Raw genomic sequence first — 14,740 nt, 5'->3', positions numbered from 1 at the left:
ATTCAGTAAAGCATTTATATAAGGTTTCGATGTTAATTACATAGGCTGAATTACATAGTAACGTCAACATTTACTGACAAAGGTAAAGAGAGCTTCATTACAAAATATAAAATGATAATTTATACATTCTATTTTGTGCAACATAAATTTATATTCAGGTTTTTCTGTGGATTTTCTTAAATATCTGTTTAACTATGGCTTTAAGTATAAGATATTTACCTAAAATTAGTTTTTGTTTATTCTGTTATTTTTAAGCTTTTTTTTGTCATTGTTGTCGTGAGATTTTTACGTGGAAGTATATTTGATGTAAATAAAAAAACACAAGTTTTTGTTTTGACCAATACGGTTGTTTGACTTGCATAAAAATCAGCATTATTCATCTTTACTCTAATTATGCACACACACACACACACATGCTTCTTATTGCTACCAGTTTAAAACAAGACTAGAAAAATCTCAGTATATGTAATCCTTGTAAATTATTTCAAAATTATTCTGTACTATATTAAGACAAAGCAATTTTTGTTAAAATTATTGTTGAATTATAGCTCAAGTTTCCATTTGATCGTTCATTTACATCATCTTTATTTATAAAGATACAGAAGTTTTGTAAGCAAAATTAATGAAAGGTTGCTGCTTTCATTTTACATTTTGTTTTATAGAAATGTTTTTTAAGCTTTTACCTGAATGGATTATTTCATTTAGTATTAGAATGACAGAGAACAACTGGTGTTTTTATAAGATCGGTTATTCCTGTTGTTTTTATTTTTTGAAAATCAAGTTAAGAATTTATATGGAAAGTTCAGCATGGATTTTCATTTGTTATCTTCTTTGAAGTGTTTAGATTGCAGCTAAACTTGTATAGCTATGAAATATGTGAGGATTGGCCACTTAACGAAAGATGTTCTGCAAAATGAATCTATATTGACCTCTAGTTTAACCTTTTATTATTACAGAATGGCCAATGAAATCAGGGTTATCTCATTCTGGATAACACTATTGGCTAGCTGTATTAGTAATATGTTGTTACTGTAGATGAACGTGGACTGCCGTCAGTATAATAGCTCCGTCTCTTAAGAGGTAGAAATGTTTATTCCCAAATAAGAAAATCACAGTTATTTCTCTGTTCTCTGATAACAGATATTTGAAAATTAAAAGCAAATTGATGTTGATTTCATTCAGTTTTACACATTAGAATTATATTACTAATTGATGGTTATCATTTCTTGGCAATTTGATACAAGCAGTTCTCTGTATTAGTTACATTTTATGATTCCTGTGTAGTGTACACTTTAAAAACAACAACATTGAAGATCATTTCCTTCACACTGTTCAGTTTCCTTGAAAGCATTTCAAAGTCAGAAATATTTGTGTATTATTCCTGTAATGAATATTAAGATACACACGAATGTACAAAGAAGTTTTGACACCATATGTCAACTGTGTTGCAGCATGGAGACAGTTATTAGAGAAAGGGCCACATGAAAAGGTTCAGAGTTTACAAGGACACTTTCAAGGTATTGTGTTTCATTTCTTTTAACATTTGTTAATCCAGTTGTGTAGCAAGTTTTTGATTCTTTTATGATTGTGTTGTGTCAGTGATGCACAATATTCTTGTATGTAGAATATATTAAATAAAAACAGTTATCTTAGTACTGCATCATTAATTATAACTTTTTAAACAAAAAGTTGTTTAATTGTATTATTGTATTAACGATATTGTAATATTGTATTAACAGTTAACTATTCTTTATAGATAATGTATCTTCATGTAGGATTGTTGGTAGTGCTTCCTCATGTGGTGGTGTTTGTAGTTCCTACATTCTTGTGTAGGAGTGTTAGATATTTATAGTTTATACATCCGTATGTGGGACTGTGTTTGTAGGTAATACATCCTTGTAATGTAGGACTGTGTTTATAGGTAATACATCCTTGTAATGTAGGACTGTGTTTGTAGGTAATACATCCTTGTAATGTGGGACTGTGTTTGTTGATTGTAGGTAATACATCCTTGTAATGTAGGACCATGCTTGTTGATTGTAGGTAATACATCCTTGTAATGTAGGACTGTGTTTGTAGGTAATACATCCTTGTAATGTAGGACTGTGTTTGTAGGTAATACATCCTTGTAATATAGGACCATGCTTGTTGATTGTAGGTAATACATCCTTGTAATGTAGGACCATGCTTGTTGATTGTAGGTAATTCATCCTTATGTAGGACTGTGTTTGTTGATTGTAGGTAATACATCCTTGTAATGTAGGACTGTGTTTGATTGTAGTTACTACATCCTTATGTAGGACTGTGTTTATTGTTTGTAGTTACTACATCCTTATGTAGGACTGTGTTTATTGATTGTAGTTACTACATCCTGGTATAGGAGCACACTTTAACTTTTTTTTCAGATGTCATCACAGTTCAAGGACGAGGCAAGTTCATTAGATGTTGGGATCTTACAAGTGGTGTTATGAAGTGGGAAACTTTCTTACCAAATAATCCTATAGACAGGTAGGACTAAATGATCTGAGAAACTTTCTTACCAAATAATCCTATAGGCAGGTAGGACTAAATGATCTGAGAAACTTTCTTACCAAATAATCCTATAGGCAGGTAGGACTAAATGATGTGAGAAACTTTCTTACCAAATAATCCTATAGACAGGTAGGACTAAATGATCTGAGAAACTTTCTTACCAAATAATCCTATAGGCAGGTAGGACTAAATGATGTGAGAAACTTTCTTACCAAATAATCCTATAGGCAGGTCGGACTAAATGATCTGAGAAACTTTCTTACCAAATAATCCTATAGGCAGGTAGGACTAAATGATCTGAGAAACTTTCTTACCAAATAATCCTATAGACAGGTAGGACTAAATGATCTGAGAAACTTTCTTACCAAATAATCCTATAGGCAGGTAGGACTAAATGATCTGAGAAACTTTCTTACCAAATAATCCTATAGGCAGGTAGGACTAAATGATCTGAGAAACTTTCTTACCAAGTAATCCTGTAGGCAGGTAGGACTAAATGATATGAGAAACTTTCTTACCAAATAATCCTATAGACAGGTAGGACTAAATGATCTGAGAAACTTTCTTACCAAATAATCCTATAGGCAGGTAGGACTAAATGATCTGAGCTGTTAAAAATGAGTTTGACTTTACTGCTGTGCATTAGAAGATGTAAATTTTCTTTGAAATTATTCATATTTTGAGACAGATTGTGGTATCCTGATATCCATAGCATGCACAAGATATCTTCAACTCTCTCACTCAGAAGCAACCTGATATACCCATGTTGAGAGATACCCTTGATGCTGTTAATAATCACTGATATTCCACATTCTGTACTTACTTGTTCTTATTTTACTATGAATGGTGATTTTACTTCACTTTCTTGTTTTCTTATGTTCTTAAGCTTTTTTTCATGTTATAGTTCATCCATCATGAAAATTCATGTAGCAGCTGCCAACAAGCAAGTACTTCTTGTGGATATGCAACCAGGAGGTGGCATTCAAGCATCTGTGTACAACATGCGGGAAGGCACGTTGAAGAAGTCTCCCAAAGCACCAGCCCCCTGGCTCACTGAATTGACGAGGTAACTGTGTCTGCCATTAATTTCCTACTTACAAAAATAGAAAGAATATATTCCAAATAGGTATTTGAATGAGATTGTGCACCATGTAGCTGTTTAAACTTTAATTTGTAGATTCTGAATAAGCTGCGTTTTGTTTTTCTGTCTCACGGAATGTGTACAGCTAAAAATGATTCATTTGTTCAAAAACTAATGTTTATATTTTGAAGAAAATATGCTTGTTTGGTCTTATAAATCTGTTGTGTTTGATTGTAGCCTCTAGTCTTATTTAGCAGGAGGTTGTTGATTATATTTGGAGAAAAGGTTTCTACTGCTATATATATGTAAGTTTGAGACAATTATTGTGCATTTTGATTGTGTAAAAGGAAATGTTACACTGGTTTCTAGGGTTGTAATTAGGCCTCTCTCTTTACTTTTATTATTCTGTGAGGGGATTAGGTCAGTGTGTGATGAGATATCTGTGTTCTTGCTACTCTTAACACCAGGTGTTTGTAGATCATTGATATTAAACTTTACATCATTCTTTGATCTGGCAAGTTGTACAGTGTTTTTTTTTTATTTAATGTTACAGTTAGACCACTCTCAATGTGTTAACCTTTTGTTTTTATTAAGTATTACAGTCAGACAACTCTGAATGTTTTTTTTTCATGAGCTCCATTGTTAGATCATAATTTTAGAGTAAACTATGATTGTATTTTGTATCTCAGCATGATACATATCCTCAGAGGATTTATTAGGGTATAAAGTGGTATTTTATTTAAGGATGGGTTACAGGCTAATCATTCCTCTATTGTTGATTGTTGGTTTTATCATTTTACTAAGTATTCATTTAAAGAAAGACTGGACTATTTGTGTAGGTATTGTGTGTTTGTTATATATATAAATAAAATATTAGAAACTATACAGCATTTCAAGAAACACGGTGACTGATTTACTGTTTAATCATTCTGAGTTATGTATTCATCTGTTCTGTTTTTTAACCAATGTATTATTTTGAAGCATTAAATAGTTTTGTGCCCAAATTTGTTTTGGAATGTTGAATTTATTACAGTTAATAAAATAAACCTTATCAAATTTCCTGTGTGAACTTTGTGTCAAGTAAACTTTCAATAAAACAAAAATAAAAATATTAAAAATAAGTATTTTAGAAACAGTTGCCAGTAGATGAGATTTTAAATTAAAGCAGTTTAGTAAAGCTATAATTAACTAAGATATTTTTATGTGTGTATACATTCAAGCTGTGAATTTGTGAGTCACAAGCATCTGGCATGTGTTGAATCTGTCACGAGAACCGTACATGTGATTTTGGTTGAAGAAGGAGGCTGTTTATTTTCAGCTTCGCTGACTGTGAGTAATTATTTACTTTATACATTTGTTGTACATGTTACCCTAATTACATGTATCTGTGTTCCCATTTCATGTGCCTTTCTACATTCGTTGTACACGTAACCCTAATTACATGTGTGTCTGTGTTCCCATTTCCTCTGCCTTTCTACCTTTGTTGTACACGTAACCCTAATTACATGTGTATCTGTGTTCCCATTTCCTGTGCCTTTCTACATTTGTTGTACATACATGTTATCCTAATTACATGTGTATCTGTGTTTCCATTTCCTTTGCCTTTCTACATTTGTTGTACACGTAACCCTAATTACACGTGTCTGTGTTCCCATTTCCTCTACCTTTCTACATTTGTTGTACACGTAACCCTAATTACATGTGTATGTGTTCCCATTTCCTTTACCTTTCTACATTTGTTGTACACGTAACCCTAATTACATGTGTATGTGTTCCCATTTCCTTTACCTTTCTACATTTGTTGTACACGTAACCCTAATTACATGTGTATCTGTGTTCCCATTTCCTTTACCTTTCTACATTTGTTGTACACGTAACCCTAATTACATGTGTCTGTGTTCCCATTTCCTTTACCTTTCTACATTTGTTGTACACGTAACCCTAATTACATGTGTATGTGTTCCCATTTCCTTTACCTTTCTACATTTGTTGTACACGTAACCCTAATTACATGTGTCTGTGTTCCCATTTCCTTTACCTTTCTACATTTGTTGTACACGTAACCCTAATTACATGTGTATGTGTTCCCATTTCCTTTACCTTTCTACATTTGTTGTACACGTAACCCTAATTACATGTGTATCTGTGTTCCCATTTCTTCTGCCTTTCCACATTTGTTGTACATACATGTTATCCTAATTACATGTGTATCTGTGTTTCCATTTCCTCTGCCTTTCTACATTCATTGTACACGTAACCCTAATTACATGTGTATCTGTGTTCCCATTTCCTCTACCTTTCTACATTTGTTGTACACGTAACCCTAATTACATGTGTCTGTGTTCCCATTTCCTTTACCTTTCTACATTTGTTGTACACGTAACCCTAATTACATGTGTATGTGTTCCCATTTCCTTTACCTTTCTACATTTGTTGTACACGTAACCCTAATTACATGTGTATCTGTGTTCCCATTTCTTCTGCCTTTCTACATTTGTTGTACATACATGTTATCCTAATTACATGTGTATCTGTGTTTCCATTTCCTCTGCCTTTCTACATTCGTTGTACACGTAACCCTAATTACATGTGTATCTGTGTTCCCATTTCCTCTGCCTTTCTACATTTGTTGCACATACATGTTATCCTAATTACATGTGTATCTGTGTTTCCATTTCCTCTGCCTTTCTACATTCGTTGTACACGTAACCCTAATTACATGTGTGTCTGTGTTCCCATTTCCTCTGTTTTTCTACATTCGTTGTACACGTAATCCTAATTACATGTGTGTCTGTGTTCCCATTTCCTCTGTTTTTCTACATTTGTTGTACATGTAACCCTAATTACATGTATGTCTGTGTTCCCATTTCTGCTGCCTTTCTACATTTGTTGTACACGTAACCCTAATTATGTGTGTATGTGTTCCCATTTTCTCTGCTTGTGGTTGTTAAAAGAACATTCTCTAATAGATAGAGAATTGATGAAACTTTATAGAATGTTTCGAAAGTCTTTCATCATTCTTCTTCAGGCGACCTGAAGATGAAATCCAGAAGACTTTCAAAATGTCGTCCTCTACACTTGTGTCTCCACAACAGACAGATGCCTTCTATTCTACAAAGTTTCATCATGAATACTCTGCTTACACAATCTATCAGAGAATGGATAGACAGTTGTTACTTTTGTAATTCATCCTAAAAAAATTAGCCACTCTTGTGTACATAGGAACAGGTAATAAACTTTGTCTTGGGCTGTAATTAATCAAAAATAAATAAAGTGTTACTTTTATCTTGTTTTGTATCTAGCACACGTGTATCAGGTTTACAAAGATACAAACGTTACCTTAAAGAAAAGTTTGATACACAGGATGTTTAAAAATCGGGTGGTGGCCATTAATACCAACAATATGTTATTCAAACACCATCCTTGTTGTTGAACATGAGTGAGAATTAATGGCAGTAACAGTTTGTGCAGTATATTACGGCTTTGAAAGTGTTTAATTATCAGTGTGCCTGTGGTTAAATTTAGTTCTGTAGAATATCTTCTTTTTTTTAATGATAATTTTTTTATAATCATCCCAGGTTTCTTCATAAAACATCTTCATATTATATTTGTGTACATTGGATTTTCCTGTTGGCTTGAGAGCTGGTCGTAGATTTCTGAAAAGAAAACAACGTGCATTTTTTTGGATTGCTTTATCTGTGACTGAGCTTAGAGCTCAGAAGTTATTGTTTTTTTTTCTTTCTGAAGATGTCTGGCTAGCATAAGGAGTGTAGAAACATAGTTGTCTGCTGGGAAGGAATCTAGGATCTGTAACATGTTTAGTAACAGTCTGGAAAGGGCTAGTCATGGCTTAGTAGTTAATGTTCTTTGACTGTAAATGCACTCTGCACTTTGAGACCATGGATGCATAGTAAGAGTGACAATTAAATCCAGTTATTACGTGAGGCAAGCAGTGTAAGTAGTTGCCACTGATTAGCTGCCTCATGTTTAGTATTTTGTTTCAAAATTAGGGTTAGTTACTCAGACGGCCCTCGTGTAGCTTTGCATGAAAATTCTAGAGAACAGACTAGATTTGCTGTAAAAGTGACAAAGAATAAACTTGCTTCAGTTTCAGTAGTTTATTATGGCTATGAAAGTTATATTTTAGTCATTTTAAAGTTTGAAATAAGTAGTTTTAAAGTTAAACATTCTTTCCTTCTTCTTTTAGTCGCTGGGACTCAAAAGTTCTGATATAACAACGGAACTTAAAATAAAGCAAGTCGCCAATCAGGAAACTGCTGAACATCCTCTCTTTGCTGTTGAGTTGGGAAACAATGGCTTAGCTTTACTTCAATTACAGTCGGCTACTGTGAAGATGGTTAAGGTGTTTCCTGGAGTAAGTTGTTGTTAATGTTTACAAATATTTCTTAATCAGTTATGATATCTTTAGTTTAATAACTACAGGAACAGCAGTTTGTTTGTATATCATTTGATATCATTGAAACACTGACTATACAATGAAATTTAATTTGCACTCTGGCTACAAGTATTACCTTCCTCACTCATAACATATTATTAAAAACACATTCAGGCCCAACATGGCCAGGTGGTAAAGGTGCTTGACTTGTAATTCAAGGGTTGCAAGTTCTTATCCCTGTCACACCAAACATGCTCGCCCTTTCATCCATGTGGGGCATTATCATGTAACGGTCAATCCCACTATTTGTTGGTAAAACAGTAGCCCAAGAGATGGCAGTGGGTGGTGATGACTAGCTGCTTTCCCTTTAGTCTTACTCTGCTAAATTAGGGACACCTAGCACAGATAGTCCTTGTGTAGCTTTGCACAAAATTCAAAACAAATCAAACCAAAAACATTCTTGAGCCAAAGAAACTGTAGGTCACTGTGACTTAAAATAATATATCTACACATGCAAATTTTTCTTTACTTTTGCAATGTTATCCAGTGTATTAGGTTGGTATAACTTTTATACGGACAATGATAATTTACACACAAAACTCTATCGGCTGTTCAAGGTAACAAGTCCAGATGTTTCTTTGCAGGCAGCTGATCTCTCTACAGCATTGTTTGATGGGCACCTTTATCTTTTCGTGCTTCTTCCAAAGGTCGAGGTGAGCGTATAACATTGTTTGAAAAGCTAAGAGTTTTTAAGTCAGTTATTGTTAAATTACTAGTAGTTACTTACGGCCATTACTGTTATTAAAATAAAAGAAACACATTTGGTAACCTTTAGAATATTAAGTTGATGTTACCTATTTAACTTTATTCTGTAACTGTGAATTGGACATCAGAAAGAACAATGTTACTTTTATAATAATAAATAAAGAATATAAAAAACATGTACATACCCCATCTGTGGTTATAAGTAATATATAATTAAACATAAGACAGAACTATTAAACAAATCCTAAAAGAGAGGGTGTGGCAGTGAGGGTCTGGTTTTCTATTCAGTAGCTCTGTATCCAAACAAAATTGAAGGATACAAAAAATTATGGTTTGTAGGCTTCAAACATTAACTTTTGAAAAGAAAAAAAGAATTACTGTATTAGTATCCTCAAAATCCCTGTAATTTAGTACAGTCTCTAAGTATGTGTGGGTTGGAGATGTCCCATTCCTGTTCATCTACAGTTTTGGCAAAATTCTTTCTTTCATCTTCAAGACACTTGTACACAACTGTCAGAGTGACATAGAGGAGAAAATTATTTTCTGTTTGTTATAAACTTGAGCTACTTAATAGTAGGTGGTACTAGTTAAGAACTTTTAAATGATCAGTTTGAAGGGTGGAGCCAGTCTAGTAGGTTTATAATATATATCTCAGCCAATTATAGAGTTGTGAGGTTCTTATTTTATATGTAGCTTGTCTTTATATCAAATTTCAGTTTCTAATTGAATGAGTACTCATAAATGGTGTATGGTGGGCATAATAAAATAGAAACCGAGCAGTAAGACAATTAGACATGTTACATGACATAAAAACTAATGCTTAACATTTTTTTCTGTACATCTTATTTTAAATTAAGAAATTGAAACGTGTGTAATTTTAAGATTTAAATTATAAACGATGTTTTGGTGCCAATCTCATTGATGTAAGTAGTAAAAATATTATTTAATAAAACATTTTGAAAATAACGTTCTAAACGTCATGATGTGGGCTTTAACATACAAGGGTAAGAGTATTCATAAAATTTTAAATGTAAGGGACTAAAATGTTCTGTCATCCATAATAAAAAATACCCTGCTGGACAAGGTTAAAGTAGTTTTGACTTCAAAATAAGGTCACATATGTTTATGTTCATGGATTGTATGATGTGGTGAAAAAATGATAGCAGTTTTTTTTTTTTGTTTCCTTTATAGAATTACAAAGTGCTCTGTTTAGATACCAGTTCCTGGACAGAACTGCAGGAACTGGAGGGAACTTTAAATATTCCATCTCATCGTGGGACTGTCAAGAAGGTAAGTCAGCAATGTGGTAGGAATGTTAACTAATTCAGTCAAGTTCTATGTAAACATAGGCCTAGCATGCCCAGGTGGTTAGAGCACTTGAATCTCAGTTTGAGGGTTGCAGATTCAAATTCCTATCCTACCAAATGTGCTTGCCCTTTCAGCCATGGGAGAAATATAATGTCAGTCACATTATTTATTGGTAAAAGAGTATCCCAAGAGTTGGTTGTGGGTGGTGATGACTAGATACCTTCCCTCTAGTCTTTCACTGTTAAATTTAAGGACGAATAGTGCAGGTCGCCCTCGTGTAGGCTTGCAGGGATTTCATAACAAGCCAGACCATTGTAAACATATTTGTTACCCTTGTTGTTTTACAAGCAGCTAGATACATTAAAATGTTAGGAAGGTGATAGGAGGGAACGTTGAGTTGAAACCTCTAACCCAGAAATGTGTGACGTTAAATACTTAGCAGTGATTTTTACAGTTGCCAGCAATATAAACATGGAGTGCTTGTGTTGAAACCGGAAACAGCCATTCATATTTCAACTTTGTGTTTGTTTTCCAGATGATTGTTTTGCCGTTCCTGAGAAAGGACAAAGAACCCAGTTACAAACTTCTTCTTACTTTTGAAGACCATTCTTTGGTCCTCGTTCACCAGCACGGTAAGTCTATTCTACAGCTCCACTAGAACAGTTTAATAATAATACAAATTTCTAAAATGTTCAGTAGTATTCTGTTGATGTTTCACTTTACGTCATTACTCATTCAGAAAGTCTTCAAATGGTGACATAATTAAGATAAACCCAGCAATACATCTAAAGAAGGTTATTTTGATAATACTGTGGTCCTACTTCAAGAAATTACACTTCAAAAAGTTCTCAAATAGTAATATAAATAATAGAAATAGTTTAATCTGTCTCAATCTTTCTGATTACTTCACAGTTTGTGGTATCAGCTAGATACTGTGATTACTTCACAGTTTGTGGTATCAGCTAGATATTGTGATTACTTCACAGTTTGTGGTATCAGCTAGATATTGTGATTACTTCACAGTTTGTGGTATCAGCTAGATACTGTGATTACTTCACAGTTTGTGGTATCAGCTAGATATTGTGATTACTTCACAGTTTGTGGTATCAGCTAGATATTGTGATCACTTCACAGTTTGTGGTATCAGCTAGATACTGTGATTACTTCACAGTTTGTGGTATCAGCTAGATATTGTGATTACTTCACAGTTTGTGGTATCAGCTAGATATTGTGATTACTTCACAGTTTGTGGTATCAGCTAGATACTGTGATTACTTCACAGTTTGTGGTATCAGCTAGATACTGTGATTACTTCACAGTTTGTGGTATCAGCCTAGATACTGTGATTACTCCCAGTTTGTGGTATCAGCTAGATATTGTGATTACTCACAGTTTGTGGTATCGCTAGATACTGTGATTACTTCACAGTTTGTGGTATCAGCTAGATATTGTGATTACTTCACAGTTTGGGGTATAGAGCTAGATATTGTGATTACTTCACAGTTTGGGGTATAGAGCTAGATATTGTGATTACTTCACAGTTTGTGGTATCAGCTAGATATTGTGATTACTTCACAGTTTGTGGTATAGAGCTAGATATTGTGATTACTTCACAGTTTGTGGTATCAGCTAGATACTGTGATTACTTTACAGTTTGTGGTATCAGCTAGATACTGTGATTACTTCACAGTTTGTGGTATCAGCTAGATACTGTGATTACTTCACAGTTTGTGGTATCAGCTAGATACTGTAATTACTTCACAGTTTGTGGTATCAGCTAGATATTGTGATCACTTCACAGTTTGTGGTATCAGCTTGATATTGTAATTACTTCTCTGATAGAAAGTCAAACTTAAAATGACCTGTTTCTTTTTTCTATCAAACAAGATCTTTATTTTAATCTCTCTTAAAAAAATACAATACAGATGCATCAAAAATATTGTTTAATGTTGCCAGAATGAAGAAAGAAAGATCACAATATAAAACAGTAACATTTTTTAAGTGATGTAGACTTTGGTTAAATGTAATGTTTGTAGTGTAATTTTGTCACAGCTGTGTCACTTTTTACAGCTAAATAAAATCAAAAGAATGTCCACTGCACGAACGTTTTGAATGTCAGTTTTGTTGTCATCTGTCAGTTTCATTTTGGCAGTTGTTTGGAGGAATGTTTAGATTAATGAACTTAGATAATCTGTTTGCTTGTTAAAATGGTTCATTTTTTAATTCCTTTATATATTTATCTCATTTTGTAAGGAAAATATATAATTTTATGAATGTAAAACTTTACTGTATCTACTGTGTTTAGTTTTAGTATCAAACAGAAGGTTCTGCTGAAGGTTGCAGCTTAGACTGCAGTTGTGGAGTTGCTTTTCATGGTGTAGACCACCTGAATGGGCGTAACAATAATTATTGTATTGATACATTATAGTGTTTTTAATATGAATTTACCGGGAAACTAATAAAGTGCTTTATGTAGGGAAGGTGTTCTGGAGCCGAGAAGAAGCTCTGGCCTCGGTGGTGTCCGTTGAAATAGTGGACTTGCCGTTATCAGACACAGATGCAAAAATTGAACAAGAGTTTGAAGTTGCTGGTGGTATACAGATAAAATTTTAATATCTTAAACTTTTACAATTACGGAACTTTGTGGAATTTGTGGTGACAAGTTGAAACCAATGAAATTTTGAGATGAAACTGTTCTAAATAACTTACAGTTTTAGAAACTTGTATGTCAGTATTAAATGACCAGAAACACTATTTGACTTTTTGGAACTAGAGATGCATTAATTGGGAAAATGTACATTTTTAGACTACAGGTTTTTATTTTGACAAGTCAGTTTTGAATGACCTGAAATATTATTTGACTTTCTGGAACTAGGGATGCATTAATTGGGGAAATGTACATTTTTAGACTACAAGTTTTTATTTTGACAAGTCAGTTTTGAATGACCAGAAATATTATTTGACAAGGTCACTGATACTGTCACTCTTCTAAATGTGCTGTTTTAATTAATTAATATGTAGTGTAGTTGAGTATTCACAATAACTGGATAGTAAGCACTTTGTATACAAGCAGAGATGCCAACCATTATGATTTGAGAGTAATCATTATGATTTTGGTGTGTACATTACGACTATACCCTCATACGGACAAATGTTACGACTTGTTGCAACTGCCAAATTATTATATATTGTATAGGCCTATACAATAAGGTGATAAATTGTTCCCCCAGGGCTTGAAAGGGGTGAAAAGAAAATTTCTAATGAGATACATATACATTTTGATAATAAATAAAAAATATAGTACAAATGGCTATGTCGTTAGTCATGTTTGTGCTTGAAATAATAAAAAATATTTGTATCTCCAACATCTACCAATAGTTTGAGTGCGGTGCTTCTCCATACTGGGTACGTGGGGGAATCCATAGTTACATCATCAGTGCTTGTCAGCCAATCAGCACTCGCATAGATGGGTATTTCTCATTTTCTAAGTGGCATAGAAACACCAATGCGATCATTCACAAGATGGAAAAAAAGAGGCCTCGTTCACCAGATTGTCTTGTTTTTGGCAAATCTAAAAGACTAAAACTGTGAAAGGGCTCTGTCTACAATCATTATGCTCAGTTATTTGAAATAGTTGGCATCTCTGTACAAGTATGTAATGATTAATAAATCCTTCTGACAATTGTTTTGTAATTTATACAAGAGTTATAGTATTTAATATTATTGACATTTCTTTACTGGTGTTTTCAAGTATTATATAAAAACTAAAGATGCCAATGTGTAGTTTATCTTTTGTTTGGTGCAAGAAATTAATTAGTGTGTTACACTCACATTATTTAGAAATTTTTGTTTTAATTTATAACATCTAAGTGGTAAAGTGTGGGTTGTTTAAATTAACAAAGCTAGTGAGGTTTAGACGTGAGGAAACCTCAGGTTCAAATGCAGACTATTAAATAAGAGATATAAAATAAGACTATAAAATAAGAGATTATTTTATTTGGTTACAGTATCCTACATTTTACCAAAACATTTTTATCATCACCTTATTTTTGTTTAGCTGATGTAACAACTGCCCTGATCACTCGGTTAACTACACAAGCTCTCCAGCTGCAGACGTTTCTTTTGGGAACACTGACGGGTCTTGGGAGAAAAGGATCTTTTGAAAGTGGTACGTCGGAGTTAATCAGGGACAAGTTTGGCTTGCACAAGGTCCTTGTGTTTGTTTCTGCTTCAGGAAAGGTATATTTTTAGGAATTATAAAAGAATGAAGTGGAATTTGTCAGCTAAGATGATTCTCTATATATTATCTGTTTGATATGGATTGTATATGTAACTAATTCATATTCAGTTTGAATATCTTTTGGTAACCTATATAAAATGACTGATACATTTTATATTCCTACAATTTCAGAGTATTATCCATATTTTACTTCTTAATGAACTGTTTTCTTTCTTCACCTAAAACATTGCTCACATTATCATTATGTCCCTGTTCTCACCCTGGAGTTTTTTATTCACTTTCGAACCAACATCTTAGAAAGTTCTTATAAATCACAGTGATAGTTTAAACCTAACCAACATCTTGTTAAGTTCTTACAAATCACAGTGATAGTTTAAACCTAACCAACATCTTGTTAAGTTCTTACAAATCATAGTGA

The 14,740-nt window shown here is 33.3% G+C and overlaps 1 pseudogene across 1 annotated transcript in view; it reads left to right on the top strand.

Annotated features, from left to right (window-relative positions):
- LOC143254067 (ER membrane protein complex subunit 1-like) overlaps window positions 1-14,740 on the top strand; it is a 40,153-nt pseudogene that overhangs the window by 2,643 nt on the left and 22,770 nt on the right. Inside the window, exons 3-12 of the transcript XR_013029943.1 lie at window positions 1,452-1,517; window positions 2,406-2,508; window positions 3,437-3,598; window positions 4,834-4,942; window positions 7,821-7,988; window positions 8,654-8,722; window positions 9,966-10,064; window positions 10,618-10,714; window positions 12,559-12,675; window positions 14,140-14,321. The product of XR_013029943.1 is annotated as an ER membrane protein complex subunit 1-like (transcript). The remainder of the gene's footprint in view (window positions 1-1,451; window positions 1,518-2,405; window positions 2,509-3,436; window positions 3,599-4,833; window positions 4,943-7,820; window positions 7,989-8,653; window positions 8,723-9,965; window positions 10,065-10,617; window positions 10,715-12,558; window positions 12,676-14,139; window positions 14,322-14,740) is intronic.

The sequence above is a fragment of the Tachypleus tridentatus genome, chromosome 6 (assembly GCF_004210375.1).
Source record: "Tachypleus tridentatus isolate NWPU-2018 chromosome 6, ASM421037v1, whole genome shotgun sequence".
NCBI classification, from domain to species: Eukaryota; Metazoa; Arthropoda; class Merostomata; order Xiphosura; family Limulidae; genus Tachypleus; species Tachypleus tridentatus.
The sequence above is the reverse complement of the archived record's forward strand: the minus strand, read 5'-3'. Positions and strand labels throughout refer to the sequence as shown.